The following is a 12,954-nucleotide window of genomic DNA, read 5'->3' on the forward strand; positions in this document are numbered from 1 at the left end:
CCCTTTTTGTTTTATTTTTTCTTTCTCCCGTGTCATAGATACCTACCCCCCCCTTACCCTCCCCTCATTCCCCTGTTTGTAGACCTTATAAAATATCACAGACAAACATGATATAGTTCAACTCGAAATTGATTTATTAAGTTTCATTGTCAAAGTTAATTTTACATTGCTTTGAGATAAGGCAAAAGTTTCCCCCCCTCCATGAAACCAATAAAACCTATATTGAATAAAATAAAAATGATGCAGTTACCGGTAGTTCTGCAGCTTCTTGGTGGAAATAAAGACCATCTCCCGTCTCCCAGCTGCAGCAGAGACTGACTGAAATGGCTGCCAAGCCCGGTATTAATGCTTCTAAATTGATGACATCACAAAGGAGTGACATCGTCAGCCTTCCAAACACCTGGCTCAATTGCATACAGTATGTATGTATGTATGCATGTATGTGAGTGAGTCTATCTATCTATCTATCTATCTATCTATCTATCTATCTATCTATCTATTAATTATGTAGAATATAGATATGGATTATTTCTAAATTACAGATTTTGTAGATATAGATTAAAGATAGATTTAAGATTGTGTGTGTGTGTGTGTGTGTGTGTGTGTGTGTGTGTGTGTGTGTGTGTGTGTGTGTGTATATATAATGTATATATGTAAAAAAAAATATAAAATCTGTAGTTATGTATGTATGTATGTATGGCGGGCGGGCAAAAAAGGCCTGCTGTATGTTTTTAAGTTCTTCGGATGACCATGCCGCTCTAATATTCTCCTTACTAGGGTCTACTAATGCTGGCCCAGGGGAAGGCAATAAAGCCCTATGGGGCCGAAGCCAATTTCCCTTATTTTAGGTTAAAAGTTTCCATCCGTCCCCACTGGAAATGCGGCCGGCCGAAGAGATCCCTCCAACCGACCGACCGACGCACCTTCAGAGACAAACTAGTGCTTGCTTCTAGTGTCATCGCCGGCTTAACCATCCTTTGTAGGGAGCTGACGAGTCCTGCAGTAGCAGCAGCAGCAGGCTCTGCAAGCCTAGGATGCGTGAGCACGGTGCAAGAGGAAGGACTGAGGGTGTGAGGCTGGGCGCGGTTGAGAAGGCGTGGGGCGGGGCTATGGAAAGTTTTAATAGCTCTCCCAGCTGCCTGGGTGCATTGTGGGTGCGCCCAGAGTGCTGGCTGAGCGTGTTGCCTCAAGCCTTGGAAGTGGAGTTGGGCGGGCCGGGCTACAGGTGAAACCCATTTCGGGTTATCGCTTCTCGGCCTTTTGGCTAAGATCAAGTGTAGTATCTGTTCTTATCAGTTTAATATCTGATACGTCCCCTATCTGGGGACCATATATTAAATGGATTTTTAGAACAGGGAGCTGGAAAAAGAGCTTGCTCTGTCCACTCCACGCATTGACCTGGTATTGCAGTACCTCCAGGACCGGTGCACCCCCTTTCCTACAGCAGTTTCCAAAAGCAGAAAAACAAAACCGACGAGCAAGAGGTGCAGCGCAGCTGTGGCGGCGGCTGCTGCTACCACCCAAGCACTTTGATTGACACTCAGCCCGTCTGCTCGCAACATTGTATCCACTGAGCAGCTGCGTCTGCCAGAGTGTGCACAGCACAGGTACAACTGGAAGCAAAACACACACACACACACACACCAGTTCATATGGCAGCCGCACTCTATAGTTCGTACCTACCGCTGCGCTAATAGCCAAGTTGGAAACATCGGGCAGGCACAGCGTATCCTGGCAGCCTGCGTCTGTATGCTCCACGTATTCGGGTCATGGGTGTATGTGCAGGGGGCCCGGAGCCCTAGGGGGCCCATAAAGTCTCTCTTCCCCACATTGTAAACCAATGCTATCAATGACGCTTTATAGTTTGGGGGCCCAGTTCCAGACTTTGTACTGGGGCCCCGCAGCTTCAAGTTACACCTCCGGATCAGGATAATGCTAGGCCATTCCAACCAGCCTGTGTGTGTGACCTGCAGTCGCTGGTAGTCGAAAAGCGGCCGGCCCCGGATGCGCGCTTCAGAGTGGACAGACAGCAGCGGACCCCCAATCACACAGGCCCAAGGCTTGCTATGTAGCACGGAATACCTCATTGGACTGCAGCACTCCACGCGGGCTGAGATACACGCTCCACGTGGGATGGGCAGTATTCGTCCATGAAGATCCAGGCCAACGTTTAGAGATGGAGCAACACTCGGGGAGCAAAGAACTCCAACGAACGGACGCCTACTTTACAAGGATGTATTGCTTTATTCAATGCATGGACACAGAAACAGTTCAACCGCTCGATTACAGACCGCAGTCAATACAGTAAAGAAAGAAATGTGTCTGTTTAATGTAAACTTGCATGGAGCTCGTTTGTCAGCCACTGACTGAATGCTGCTGCTGCATGTCTAAAACGTGGTCTGACGTTACACGCACCACCAGGGATAAGGCCTTGCCTATAAGCATTCCCCAGCTGGCAAAAACCGAACCTCCCTGCCTATTCCTCACCATGGAAGAACGGAACCTACCTTTTTTTTAAAAAAAGAAAGCCACAGCAGCAGCCAACTCGATTTTGGTAGGCCGCTGTCTCCCCCTTGTGTGCTGCATAAAAAATGCACTCCACTAAAAATAGCAATGATCCACGAAATAGAGCGTATGGAGAGAATGAGGCTTCCAGATGAGCCGTCAGGCTATGATAAATTGTATCACACCTGGGCGATATGGATAGATGCCCGGAGCTCACCCCTATTTACCAAGTGGTTACAGACAGGGACATGTGAGTAACACGTTTAAACCACAATCGTAAAGAGAAACAACAATTCCGGAGCCCGCCCCCCCCCCCTTTTTGTTTTATTTTTTCTTTCTCCCGTGTCATAGATACCTACCCCCCCCTTACCCTCCCCTCATTCCCCTGTTTGTAGACCTTATAAAATATCACAGACAAACATGATATAGTTCAACTCGAAATTGATTTATTAAGTTTCATTGTCAAAGTTAATTTTACATTGCTTTGAGATAAGGCAAAAGTTTCCCCCCCTCCATGAAACCAATAAAACCTATATTGAATAAAATAAAAATGATGCAGTTACCGGTAGTTCTGCAGCTTCTTGGTGGAAATAAAGACCATCTCCCGTCTCCCAGCTGCAGCAGAGACTGACTGAAATGGCTGCCAAGCCCGGTATTAATGCTTCTAAATTGATGACATCACAAAGGAGTGACATCGTCAGCCTTCCAAACACCTGGCTCAATTGCATACAGTATGTATGTATGTATGCATGTATGTGAGTGAGTCTATCTATCTATCTATCTATCTATCTATCTATCTATCTATCTATCTATCTATCTATCTATCTTATTAATTATGTAGAATATAGATATGGATTATTTCTAAATTACAGATTTTGTAGATATAGATTAAAGATAGATTTAAGATTGTGTGTGTGTGTGTGTGTGTGTGTGTGTGTGTGTGTGTGTGTGTGTGTGTGTGTGTATATATAATGTATATATGTAAAAAAAAATATAAAATCTGTAGTTATGTATGTATGTATGTATGGCGGGCGGGCAAAAAAGGCCTGCTGTATGTTTTTAAGTTCTTCGGATGACCATGCCGCTCTAATATTCTCCTTACTAGGGTCTACTAATGCTGGCCCAGGGGAAGGCAATAAAGCCCTATGGGGCCGAAGCCAATTTCCCTTATTTTAGGTTAAAAGTTTCCATCCGTCCCCACTGGAAATGCGGCCGGCCGAAGAGATCCCTCCAACCGACCGACCGACGCACCTTCAGAGACAAACTAGTGCTTGCTTCTAGTGTCATCGCCGGCTTAACCATCCTTTGTAGGGAGCTGACGAGTCCTGCAGTAGCAGCAGCAGCAGGCTCTGCAAGCCTAGGATGCGTGAGCACGGTGCAAGAGGAAGGACTGAGGGTGTGAGGCTGGGCGCGGTTGAGAAGGCGTGGGGCGGGGCTATGGAAAGTTTTAATAGCTCTCCCAGCTGCCTGGGTGCATTGTGGGTGCGCCCAGAGTGCTGGCTGAGCGTGTTGCCTCAAGCCTTGGAAGTGGAGTTGGGCGGGCCGGGCTACAGGTGAAACCCATTTCGGGTTATCGCTTCTCGGCCTTTTGGCTAAGATCAAGTGTAGTATCTGTTCTTATCAGTTTAATATCTGATACGTCCCCTATCTGGGGACCATATATTAAATGGATTTTTAGAACAGGGAGCTGGAAAAAGAGCTTGCTCTGTCCACTCCACGCATTGACCTGGTATTGCAGTACCTCCAGGACCGGTGCACCCCCTTTCCTACAGCAGTTTCCAAAAGCAGAAAAACAAAACCGACGAGCAAGAGGTGCAGCGCAGCTGTGGCGGCGGCTGCTGCTACCACCCAAGCACTTTGATTGACACTCAGCCCGTCTGCTCGCAACATTGTATCCACTGAGCAGCTGCGTCTGCCAGAGTGTGCACAGCACAGGTACAACTGGAAGCAAAACACACACACACACACACACCAGTTCATATGGCAGCCGCACTCTATAGTTCGTACCTACCGCTGCGCTAATAGCCAAGTTGGAAACATCGGGCAGGCACAGCGTATCCTGGCAGCCTGCGTCTGTATGCTCCACGTATTCGGGTCATGGGTGTATGTGCAGGGGGCCCGGAGCCCTAGGGGGCCCATAAAGTCTCTCTTCCCCACATTGTAAACCAATGCTATCAATGACGCTTTATAGTTTGGGGGCCCAGTTCCAGACTTTGTACTGGGGCCCCGCAGCTTCAAGTTACACCTCCGGATCAGGATAATGCTAGGCCATTCCAACCAGCCTGTGTGTGTGACCTGCAGTCGCTGGTAGTCGAAAAGCGGCCGGCCCCGGATGCGCGCTTCAGAGTGGACAGACAGCAGCGGACCCCCAATCACACAGGCCCAAGGCTTGCTATGTAGCACGGAATACCTCATTGGACTGCAGCACTCCACGCGGGCTGAGATACACGCTCCACGTGGGATGGGCAGTATTCGTCCATGAAGATCCAGGCCAACGTTTAGAGATGGAGCAACACTCGGGGAGCAAAGAACTCCAACGAACGGACGCCTACTTTACAAGGATGTATTGCTTTATTCAATGCATGGACACAGAAACAGTTCAACCGCTCGATTACAGACCGCAGTCAATACAGTAAAGAAAGAAATGTGTCTGTTTAATGTAAACTTGCATGGAGCTCGTTTGTCAGCCACTGACTGAATGCTGCTGCTGCATGTCTAAAACGTGGTCTGACGTTACACGCACCACCAGGGATAAGGCCTTGCCTATAAGCATTCCCCAGCTGGCAAAAACCGAACCTCCCTGCCTATTCCTCACCATGGAAGAACGGAACCTACCTTTTTTTTAAAAAAAGAAAGCCACAGAGCAGCAGCCAACTCGATTTTGGTAGGCCGCTGTCTCCCCCTTGTGTGCTGCATAAAAAATGCACTCCACTAAAAATAGCAATGATCCACGAAATAGAGCGTATGGAGAGAATGAGGCTTCCAGATGAGCCGTCAGGCTATGATAAATTGTATCACACCTGGGCGATATGGATAGATGCCCGGAGCTCACCCCTATTTACCAAGTGGTTACAGACAGGGACATGTGAGTAACACGTTTAAACCACAATCGTAAAGAGAAACAACAATTCCGGAGCCCGCCCCCCCCCCCTTTTTGTTTTATTTTTTCTTTCTCCCGTGTCATAGATACCTACCCCCCCCTTACCCTCCCCTCATTCCCCTGTTTGTAGACCTTATAAAATATCACAGACAAACATGATATAGTTCAACTCGAAATTGATTTATTAAGTTTCATTGTCAAAGTTAATTTTACATTGCTTTGAGATAAGGCAAAAGTTTCCCCCCCTCCATGAAACCAATAAAACCTATATTGAATAAAATAAAAATGATGCAGTTACCGGTAGTTCTGCAGCTTCTTGGTGGAAATAAAGACCATCTCCCGTCTCCCAGCTGCAGCAGAGACTGACTGAAATGGCTGCCAAGCCCGGTATTAATGCTTCTAAATTGATGACATCACAAAGGAGTGACATCGTCAGCCTTCCAAACACCTGGCTCAATTGCATACAGTATGTATGTATGTATGCATGTATGTGAGTGAGTCTATCTATCTATCTATCTATCTATCTATCTATCTATCTATCTATCTATCTATCTATCTTTATTAATTATGTAGAATATAGATATGGATTATTTCTAAATTACAGATTTTGTAGATATAGATTAAAGATAGATTTAAGATTGTGTGTGTGTGTGTGTGTGTGTGTGTGTGTGTGTGTGTGTGTGTGTGTGTGTGTGTATATATAATGTATATATGTAAAAAAAAATATAAAATCTGTAGTTATGTATGTATGTATGTATGGCGGGCGGGCAAAAAAGGCCTGCTGTATGTTTTTAAGTTCTTCGGATGACCATGCCGCTCTAATATTCTCCTTACTAGGGTCTACTAATGCTGGCCCAGGGGAAGGCAATAAAGCCCTATGGGGCCGAAGCCAATTTCCCTTATTTTAGGTTAAAAGTTTCCATCCGTCCCCACTGGAAATGCGGCCGGCCGAAGAGATCCCTCCAACCGACCGACCGACGCACCTTCAGAGACAAACTAGTGCTTGCTTCTAGTGTCATCGCCGGCTTAACCATCCTTTGTAGGGAGCTGACGAGTCCTGCAGTAGCAGCAGCAGCAGGCTCTGCAAGCCTAGGATGCGTGAGCACGGTGCAAGAGGAAGGACTGAGGGTGTGAGGCTGGGCGCGGTTGAGAAGGCGTGGGGCGGGGCTATGGAAAGTTTTAATAGCTCTCCCAGCTGCCTGGGTGCATTGTGGGTGCGCCCAGAGTGCTGGCTGAGCGTGTTGCCTCAAGCCTTGGAAGTGGAGTTGGGCGGGCCGGGCTACAGGTGAAACCCATTTCGGGTTATCGCTTCTCGGCCTTTTGGCTAAGATCTACGTGGTCTGGTCAGAGGTTTCTGAGCCTGTCGTACCCTCGGCCTTGGGGCATCGGTGCTTCGTGCATCTTAAGCCCTTCGCTGCTATTGGGGGCGGACTTGCGAAGATACTTGGGAAGGCGATCGCTCTATTCCTTTGAAGATGTCGGAGAACGTGGCGGCTACCATCCGTTATGCGGAATCCGGTGATCTACGTCTGAAGAATTCTTTCAAGATTGAAATTGCTGATGAAGTGCGGGATAAGGTCTCCCTAAGTTTCTTCGTACGGAGGATCCTGCTGGAAACGTTGAAGATCAAGAGGGAGGATATTCTGGCCCTGCAAGACTCGCCTGGACGGTTTATTCTTACCCTGGAGTCTGAAGCAGCTTGCCAGAGCTGCTTTCGTCAGATTAATGCAAACCTGCACGAGGAGAACCTAAAAGGACTATCTTTTGTGGTGCTTTATTCTGGAGGTGAGAAGCCTCTGGTAGTCCATATGAGCAACCCATATGTGGACTTTAATGATATCACCCGCTTTCTGTGGACCTACTGCTCTGAGGTACGTTTCTCTCATAAGGTGCTGAATTCAGAGCAGTTATGGACTGGCAAATATAAGTTTTTTGTCAAATTCCAGCAGAGCCCGGAGGGAATCGAGGGTTTGAGGCACCCCCCATCAAGCTTTATGATTGGAAGGGATCGGGGTCGTCTCTTTTACCCTGGAATGCCTTTATTCTGCAGAAAGTGTATGGAGTTCGGGCATGTGTATGAAACCTGCAAGGAGGAGGTAGCGGTTTGTAAGAAATGCTACAGGAAAGGGCATGCTACCATGAGCTGTAAGAACACAATCGTCTGTAACATCTGCAAAGTGTCTGGGCATACTTTTAAAGACTGTCCATTGAAAAAAAGCAGCCGATCGTATGCGGATGTGCTCAAAAAACACCCTGTGTTGGAGGGCACATCTAAAGCGCAAGCATCACCAGCTAGCGTTGTCCCTGAAGAACAGCCTGTAAAGGACCTAACTGATGATACCAAAATTCCTGTTGACTGGTCCAAGGTGTCCGATGATCCAGAGGGGGATGCGCCAGGGGCAGGGGGGTCTGAGGTTGAAGCCGCTGAAAGCCCCTCTGCTGCTGCCGAGGGCCCCAACACCGAAGATACAGAGGGCGAGATGGAGTGGGAGGTACAGCGGAAAAGGAAAAAGGCGGCTGACAAAAGACAAGACACTGCAAAGAAGGTGCTGGTAAAATCCAGCTCTTTACAACCGGGGGAAACATCCACTGAGACTTCAGACACCCGCCTCTATAAACCGGTTCCTTCCAGGCTGCAACTACCTGAGCCCCCTGCGGAACCACCCCCTTCTGACCCAACTAACATCAGGTTTTCCGATTCGTCAGAGAACGTCTCGAGCCCTGGAACAGCTGGGATTATGACGGACTCGGACAGCAGTAGTGCCTGACCTCCTAAATGGCCCGCAACATTGGAATCGCCTCACTAAATGTGAGAAGCCTGAGGAGTCCTACAAGAAGGGCTGCCTTGTTTTCTTTTTTGTCCACCATGAACTGTGATATTATATGCCTACAAGAGTGTGGGATTGACTACAGCCCAAACTATGCGGATTTGAGAGAAAGCTGGACTTTGGGACCATCCATATGGTCTGGAGACAATGAGAACAGAGCGACAGGCATCGGAGTTCTGTTTAAGTCCCATGAATTTAAAGTCCATTCCTTTTTACAGGTCGTTCCTGGAAGAGCCCTTCTCCTAAATGTAAGCTTCCGGGGAGTAGAGTTCAGGCTGCTATCTATCTATGCCTCACCATTGAAGGAGGAGCGATCCCAGCTATTTGAGGATCTACAGTACTACCTGCCAGGCTCTTTGCCTTTGATAATCTGTGGCGATTTTAATTGTGTCCTGCCTGGGGAGAAGAGGTGGGGTGCTGAGGCGCCCAGAAAAGACAAGACAGAGAAACAACTTAAGGACCTGTTGGATGACTTCAGACTTAAAGACATTTGGAGAGTACTGCACAAGAGCGATCCAGGATATACCTGGGAGAGCGTGACTTCGAAATCTCGCATCGACTTAATCTGTGGGACAGAACAAGTTATCGCCAGGTCAATGGACTTGGTCTCCAACATATTCTCAGATCACAAGTTAGTACTTGCGCAACTAGAACTGCCTGGCCTCTGTAGAGACAGAGGTGTGTGGAGACTGAACACACAACTGCTAGAAGACCCCAGCATCAGAGAGGAGTTTATTGCTTTCTACAAGAAGCTGAAGAACAGGCAAGACCGCTACACCTCCCTGCTGGACTGGTGGGAGCAAAGCAAAAAGGAGATTAAGCAGTTTTTTGTAAAAGCCAGTATCACCAGGGCAAGAGAGAAAATCAGCTGGCATAGAAGGCTCTGCACCAAGCTGCAGACCTGCTACAAATTGAAGGCCAATGGAGTGGATATGGAAGATATTATTGCCAACACAAAGAGAGAGATTACTAAAGAAATTCACTCCAGAGGTAAAGAACTGATCTATAACTCTAAAGTTAAAACTATGGAGAGCGACGAGAAATGTTCTAGATTTTTTTTCAAGAAAGTTGTTTCCACCAAAGAAATGATTACCGAACTAGAAGGTGAGACATCGTCAGGAGGCATGCTCACCAAAGCAAAAGAGTTTTATCAAGAGCTTTTTGATGAAAATCGCATAGACTGGTCATTTACTGAGGATGCCCTGGGTGCCTTGCAGGGCAAATTAGAGAAAGAAGACCAAGAGACACTTTGCACAGAAGTCACTTTGCCAGAGTTAGATGCTGCTATTAAGAGTCTCTCGTATGGGAAAACCCCTGGTATTGACGGTTTACCGGTTGAATTTTACAGAACATTTTGGGACTTTTTTAGCGTTGATCTGCATGCAGTTTTTAAAGAAGCCTTTAAACGTGAGGTGTTGCCCCTGTCTTGGAGGAGTGGAGTTGTTTCTATTTTGTTCAAGAAGGGAGACCGAACCCGTTTGGAGAATTGGAGACCCATCACGCTGCTGAATGTGGACTATAAGCTAATGTCTAAAGTTTTAGTAAACCGTTTTAAAGGGGTTTTAAATAAAGTCATTAATGCGGACCAAGTGTGCGGAGTACCAGGAAGAGGAATACATGAGCACCTGAATCTCATCCGAGACATCATCTGGTACCAACAAGACAGGAAGCAAAGTGTAGCCTTTTTGTCGCTTGATTTCTAGAAGGCTTTTGACCGTGTCTCACATAGGTTTTTATGGGCGGTTTTAAGAGCAATGCGTTTTCCTGAAAATTTTATCAAACAGATTGCACTCTTATATAAGGACTCTTTTAGCAAAATTTTAATAAATGGCTCATTAACAGAAGAGATCCAGCTGCGTTCAGGGGTCAAGCAAGGCTGCCCCTTGTCACCGATTTTATTCATCTGTGCAATAGAACCCTTATTATCGATGATCCGGAGGGATAAAGTGATTAAAGGTGTGCCAATCCCTGGCGGCCAGGGGAAAGAAGTCAAAGTCCTAGGATACATGGATGACATCTCTATTTGTTGTACCACACCAGCGGCTTTGAGGCGAGCCATAAGAATAACTGAGTTTTTTTGTGAAGCCTCAACTTTCAAGTTGAATGTAAATAAGAGCAGTTGCTTCACCATTGGAGACTGGTCGGATGTGGTCATCCCTAACCTGAAGATGCAGTCAGATGGAATCACGATCTTAGGTGTAGTATTTGACAAACAAAACGAAGGAGTCCAAAGCTGGGAAGCTGTCAGAGAGAAGATACAGAAAAAGATCGACTTCTGGAAGCTCAGGAAGCTGACCCTAGAAGGGAAAGTATTAATTATTAAGGCCCTCTTGCTCCCCATCATGCTGTACCTGAGTATTGTTTTCCCCCCAAATGAAGTCACCACAAAGAAGCTGCAGAGAATGCTATTCCAGTTTGTGTGGAGCTCAAAGTTTGAGAAGCTCAGTAGGCAAATTATGTACAAGTCGCATGGCCTCGGAGGTAAGAACGTTCCAGAGATTAAGTTATTTTTGCACTCAAAATTTTTTAGCCTCTGTTTTAAAACCATGTCCTTAGATAACACCTGGTCCTACTTTTTAAGGTACGCGGCCGGACATGTTTTTAGGAAGCGGAAATGGGTGTCATTTCCACTGACCTCTCCGGTTTTAATATTCTCGCCTAAACAATATGTCGTCTTAGAGAGGATAATAAGACTGTACTGCCTGGATTCTCTCCGCTCAGAGATTTTAAAAGACGCAAGAAAGTTGGTTTTAGAAGTCAAAAGGCGAGAGATAATGACACCTGTTTTAAGTTTTTCTTACAGCAGATGCGCTTCCATCTGGAGGAGAGTGCACGCACCTTATCTAACCAACGAGCACAAAGATATCGCCTGGATGACGGTCCACGAGTGTCTGCCGACAAAGGACTTCCAGCACAGAAGGAGGCTAAGTAACACAGCGGTATGTCCCCGACAACGATGTGGCGATGATGAGACTGTCTTGCACATAATGTGGAACTGCTTTTTTGCACAGGAGGTCTGGAGGGAGTGTTGCCAGTTTTTAAAGTTTTTAGCTGGCATTGATTTTTTGAGCCACGAAGTTATTTTTTACGGTGTATTTTCAAATATGACACCAGAAAAAGAAAGAGTCCTGTGGTGCACTTTAAGCTGCATAAAAAACGCACTATGGAAAACGAGGAACATTTTATTATTTAAAAGAGACTGCATAAATGTAAGAGACTGTTTGAAACTAGCAAAAAGTGAACTTTATATGTATTACCTGCTGGACAAGAAGAATCTGGGGAGAAGAAAAGCCCTCAGCTTGTGGAACATTCACCTGTGGAATATGTTGTTTTGAATGATTGTCCTTTTTTTTCTGACCTTACCTATTGCAATTATTGATTTTTGTTGTTAATGATTTGATACGTAATAAATATATAAATGTAAAAAAAAAATCTGTTCTTATCAGTTTAATATCTGATACGTCCCCTATCTGGGGACCATATATTAAATGGATTTTTAGAACAGGGAGCTGGAAAAAGAGCTTGCTCTGTCCACTCCACGCATTGACCTGGTATTGCAGTACCTCCAGGACCGGTGCACCCCCTTTCCTACAGCAGTTTCCAAAAGCAGAAAAACAAAACCGACGAGCAAGAGGTGCAGCGCAGCTGTGGCGGCGGCTGCTGCTACCACCCAAGCACTTTGATTGACACTCAGCCCGTCTGCTCGCAACATTGTATCCACTGAGCAGCTGCGTCTGCCAGAGTGTGCACAGCACAGGTACAACTGGAAGCAAAACACACACACACACACACACCAGTTCATATGGCAGCCGCACTCTATAGTTCGTACCTACCGCTGCGCTAATAGCCAAGTTGGAAACATCGGGCAGGCACAGCGTATCCTGGCAGCCTGCGTCTGTATGCTCCACGTATTCGGGTCATGGGTGTATGTGCAGGGGGCCCGGAGCCCTAGGGGGCCCATAAAGTCTCTCTTCCCCACATTGTAAACCAATGCTATCAATGACGCTTTATAGTTTGGGGGCCCAGTTCCAGACTTTGTACTGGGGCCCCGCAGCTTCAAGTTACACCTCCGGATCAGGATAATGCTAGGCCATTCCAACCAGCCTGTGTGTGTGACCTGCAGTCGCTGGTAGTCGAAAAGCGGCCGGCCCCGGATGCGCGCTTCAGAGTGGACAGACAGCAGCGGACCCCCAATCACACAGGCCCAAGGCTTGCTATGTAGCACGGAATACCTCATTGGACTGCAGCACTCCACGCGGGCTGAGATACACGCTCCACGTGGGATGGGCAGTATTCGTCCATGAAGATCCAGGCCAACGTTTAGAGATGGAGCAACACTCGGGGAGCAAAGAACTCCAACGAACGGACGCCTACTTTACAAGGATGTATTGCTTTATTCAATGCATGGACACAGAAACAGTTCAACCGCTCGATTACAGACCGCAGTCAATACAGTAAAGAAAGAAATGTGTCTGTTTAATGTAAACTTGCATGGAGCTCGTTTGTCAGCCACTGACTGAA

The 12,954-nt window shown here is 46.8% G+C and overlaps 2 non-coding genes and 1 pseudogene across 2 annotated transcripts; all 3 read left to right on the forward strand.

Annotated features, from left to right (window-relative positions):
• Positions 1-1,244: 1,244 nt before the first annotated feature.
• Positions 1,245-1,435, forward strand: LOC136573760 (U2 spliceosomal RNA). Its single transcript, XR_010785980.1, has one exon. It is a non-coding gene; the product is annotated as a U2 spliceosomal RNA (small nuclear RNA).
• A 2,642-nt stretch (positions 1,436-4,077) lies between these two features.
• Positions 4,078-4,268, forward strand: LOC136573761 (U2 spliceosomal RNA). Its single transcript, XR_010785981.1, has one exon. It is a non-coding gene; the product is annotated as a U2 spliceosomal RNA (small nuclear RNA).
• Positions 4,269-11,807: 7,539 nt separating this feature from the next.
• Positions 11,808-12,018, forward strand: LOC136573999 (U2 spliceosomal RNA; annotated as a pseudogene).
• The last annotated feature ends 936 nt before the right edge of the window (positions 12,019-12,954 follow it).

Source organism: Eleutherodactylus coqui, chromosome 7, assembly GCF_035609145.1.
Source record: "Eleutherodactylus coqui strain aEleCoq1 chromosome 7, aEleCoq1.hap1, whole genome shotgun sequence".
NCBI classification, from domain to species: Eukaryota; Metazoa; Chordata; class Amphibia; order Anura; family Eleutherodactylidae; genus Eleutherodactylus; species Eleutherodactylus coqui.